The 4,517-nt window shown below is 37.2% G+C and overlaps 1 long non-coding RNA gene across 1 annotated transcript; it reads left to right on the top strand.

Annotated features, from left to right (window-relative positions):
• Nucleotides 1-674: 674 nt before the first annotated feature.
• On the top strand, nt 675-3,594 carry LOC311041367. The gene is made up of 4 exons (XR_014600401.1): nt 675-774; nt 2,602-2,650; nt 3,117-3,164; nt 3,455-3,594. It is a non-coding gene; the product is annotated as an uncharacterized lncRNA (long non-coding RNA).
• The last annotated feature ends 923 nt before the right edge of the window (nt 3,595-4,517 follow it).

Raw genomic sequence — 4,517 nt, 5'->3', positions numbered from 1 at the left:
TTTCTGACTAATAAAGTAATCAATCAATCACAAAAAGTAAAATAATTGTTTGCCCTGATATGTAGTGGAGTAAAATAATAAAGTATCAAAAGATAGAAACACACAAGTGAATTTAAAAAATACAATGCTAAGTACAGTACTTGAGTAAATGTACTGATTTTCACCATTGTTCATGTTTCATAGCTGTTGCAGTTCTTTATTTTTGCATTATATTAATTGCTAATCAAATAAATGATTGAGGGAAATATTTCACTTTTTGCATTAGGCCTACAGCATAATGCCATATGACACATACAATGTAAACTGACATTTAACATAATAACATTGGGCAGACATTGAGGTTTGGTCAAATATCCGACAACAGCATGTCAGTATTTGACGTCAACCTGACGTTGGGATAATACGTTGAACAGACGTTGGTTATTGATTAGTTACCAACACAACCTAAAACCAACCAAATATCTATGTCTAATGATGTTAGACTGCAACGTTGTATGGATGTTGTCATAATAATACATTTCAAACTGGATTGTCAAATGTCTCCTCAAATCACTGAGCAGTATAGCAACGTTCTGCTCTTTCATTGGACGAATCATTGGACTTGTGGGTGGGACCACAGTTGTATAACACCAGACTGGGCGGGGCAACAGTAACTGCTGCAGGAGCCTGCAGTTTGAATTTGGAGGGAGAGAAGACAGGAAGAGATACTTGTTTGTGCATGGAGATGTTTTTTTGACCATCCCAGGACTTCTAGAATCACAATCTTTTGCACAGGTGAGTTCATAATTAATTTATTTCTAACTTGAAATGAAATATTTGACTGTTTGTTTTTAAAATAAAGTTCTACATTCTGTTTATGACCGAGTGAGGTGATTTCTTCATATTGCAAATCAGTCATGCTTTGTTGTTTTCTTTTTCTTTTCCTTTTCTTTGCATGTTTTTGAAACTGGCAGCATTGTTTGAGTAAATCCTTTGCCCAAAATGATTACAGTACCTGCCTTTTGTGGCAAAACAGTGGGAACTAGAAAGAGGCTATACTGCATTAACTAGATGGACTGATCCCCATTGCTTTGTGTTGGTGGCTTCACTGGCTTGGTGCTGCTGAGTTAAACATTTGAATTGCAGCTTTTAAAGCTAATGTCTTATTTTAGGTGAAGTTCTGTTGTTCATGCATGATTCATGTTTTCAGTTGGGAATGTGTGTTATTGAAGGGTAAAGCTCACATGCCTCACAGCCTGATTTTTGTGTGAGACAGTGCAGTGTAACTAAAAATCAGGCATAAGGGTTGGTTGCATTTGAATAGCCTTGTGTAGGTATCATAGTTTTGATTATATTAGCTTGTAAGACATTATTTTCAGTCTAATATTGGCCAAGCCTAACAGTAAAGCCCACCTAAAAAAAATAAACATAATAGAGGAATGTAAACACTATGTTGAAGATTGATTGGTAAGTAACCAATCCCCAACGTCTGTTCAATGTATCATGCTGACGTCATATTAACATAGAATACTGACATGCTGTTGTCAGGTATTGTAACCAAAAACCAACGTCTGCTTAACGTCATTATGCTAACAACCACACAATGTTAAATTCTAACATCATTAAGCGTTATTTTTTTGTTGTTTTTAAGTTGTGTTGGTAAGTAACCAATACCCAACGTCTGTTCAACATATCATGCTAACGTCATATTAACATAGAATACTGACATGCTGTTGTCAGGTATTGTAACCAAAACCCAACGTCTGCTTAGCGTCATTATGCTGACGTTCACACAATGTCAAATTCTAACAACATTAAACATTGTTTTTTTGTTGGATTTAAGTTGTGTTGGTAAGTAACCAATACCCAACATCTGTTCAACATATCATGCTAACGTCTTATTGACGTAGAATACTGACCTGCTGTTGTCGGGTATTGTAACCAAAACCCAACATCTGCTTAACGTCGTTATGCTAACGTCCACACAATGTTAAGTTCTAACATCATTAAATGTTGATTTTTGTTGGTTTTAAGTTGTGTTGGTAAGTAACCAATGCCCAACATCTGTTCAACGTATCATGCTAACGTCAAATTGACAAAGAATACCGACATTCTGTTGTCGGGTATTGAGACGAAAGCCCAATGTCTTCTTAACGTTATGACGTTAACGTCTACACAACGTTAAATTCTAACGCCATTAGACGTTGATATTTTGTTGGTTTTAATTTGTGCTGTTAAGCAACTATAATACAACGTTTTCTCAAAGTTTTTTTCATTTCTGAGGAATGTAAACACTATATTGAAGATCTATTGGTAAGCCATCTTAAGTTGAAATATTGAAGTAAGTCCTGTACAGTTGAATGGCCCAAACAGAGTGAAGAACAGTTAGTATTTTGCCATAACCGATACTTGATATACAGTAGCTGATAATGAAGTAGCTGTACTGTAGCTGTCGTTTTCGACGCTGTTCCAGCCCATATTGAATTTAAATGTCCACAGATGTTTCGGAAGGCAGAGGTAGCCTATCTAATCTGTTTTTTGTGTGTGTGTGTGTGTGTGTGTGTGTGTGTGTGTGTGTGTGTGTGTGTGTGTGTGCGTGTGCGTGTGCGTGTGCTACTTCAGCTTCCAAACACCTGTGATCAAGACTTGGTGAGCCTCCACCAAGTCCGAAGTAAGTATAATATCAGGGCGTTAATTTGAGGGGTAATATGCTTTAAATTGGTTGTAATTTAAAAATATATATTGAATTAGATGATTCAGGTTTCCCACGGTAGTGACTTTCCTGGAACATTTTGAATTGAGTTATAAATTCCCACAGGGCTGTGGGCATCCTGATGATAGTTTTTTGACACAGTTAAACATAACAGGCACAGATAAACTAGTAAACATTAGTCTACAGTCAGCAGTGTAATGTAAAAGCAGTCTTATAGCGTTAATATTGAAAGGGTAGGGATGTGAAGTTTCACTCAACCAACGATTCGATATAATTCACCATACTGGGTTCACAATACAATTTCTTCTTGGGTTTTCTCTGAAGTAGTTGTGCCACGGCATGAGGCCATTGTGAGAAGTCTCTATCTTGCGTCAAGTATATTTTTCATTCATAATGTGTTGTGTATTTCTTATTTTCATGCTAGATGTGGTACATCAAGAGGTGGAAGGTCCTCTCAAGTAGAATACATCGGGTAAGTACCTCCACACTGAACTTCACTATTATTTGACAATAAAGCAACATAATTTTGATTTAAAACAAGTTTGATTTTTCACCGCTATTAAAGGCATCAGGTTAACGGCTATAAAAATGAGGCATCATCTACAGTATATGATAGCATCAATATATTCTAAAGAAGTATTTGTATAATTTATTCGTCATGTCCCTGGTGTTTAAAGACCTTAAGAGGTGTAACGATAGAATAATATCTTAGCTGTCCACTTAATATGGCATTTTCCTTCCTGTGACTTTTACCATACTCAGGAGGTAATTCATTGGATAATGCACCCAGAAGAATGATGCCGTTCCTCATGTCACATGAATTGACACTCCAGTACAACCTTTGTTGACATCATGGCAAGAATAAGTCCCCGGGGCCTGTGTCTTTTTGACGTTGCATATGGTAAGTTAAACATTTTAATTGCCCGATGTAACTTTTCCTTGACCTTTCCGTTATCTTTCAAATTCAAAAAGGAGTGCTACAAAATGTTGATTATTTTTATATACGTTGGCAGTTATGCCTAAATTCAAGAGTTTGGAATCACTGTGAAAATTAAGTAAGTACAGCCAAGACACTGATGATAATAATAATAATAATAATAAGGGTAATAATAATAATAATAAGGGTAAATATAGCTGCAAGCAGCAATTAGCGGTTTCGAGAATAATGGCAGACTGGCAGACTGTGACAAGAGTGGCAGACTGGCAGACTGGCAGACTTTGACAGAGTGGCAGACTGGCAGAATGGCAGACTGGCAGACTGGCAGACTTTGACAGAGTGGCAGACTGGCAGACTGTGACAGAGTGGCAGACTGGCAGACTGGCAGACTGTGACAGACACAGCCTTGGTCAGTGAGAAGGGAGAATCCAACAAAACAAAACAAAACAAAAGAGGGAATGAAGTACATCATACATTGAAAACAAGTACTCTCAATAAGCGTTTCATTTAACAATTGCATGTTTATTCATTGATACAGTCATGTTGTGTGTAATGCAATTGAGTTGAGGTCTGCATGAGGTGAGATTTGAACCGGCGACGCTCTGGTATCAAGGCAGATGATTAAGCCATTGGGCCAACAGACCCGAACTGATGAAAAGGGAGTTCACACACATGACACACTTTCACGCAAATTGCTCAGAAATACTGGATTTAAATGTTTTTCAAACTGCTCAAAATTGCAGACAATCTAAGGGCGGAGTTTACTGGTTAACAATTGCACATGCATTCATTGATACAGTCATGTTGTGTGCAATGCAATTATAATGAATTCTACATGACGTGGGATTCGAACCAGGAACCCTGTGGTTTCAAGGCAGATGATTAAGC

Source organism: Gymnoscopelus microlampas (assembly GCF_963454915.1).
Source record: "Gymnoscopelus microlampas genome assembly, contig: SCAFFOLD_204, whole genome shotgun sequence".
Taxonomy (NCBI): Eukaryota; Metazoa; Chordata; class Actinopteri; order Myctophiformes; family Myctophidae; genus Gymnoscopelus; species Gymnoscopelus microlampas.
The sequence above is the reverse complement of the archived record's forward strand: the minus strand, read 5'-3'. Positions and strand labels throughout refer to the sequence as shown.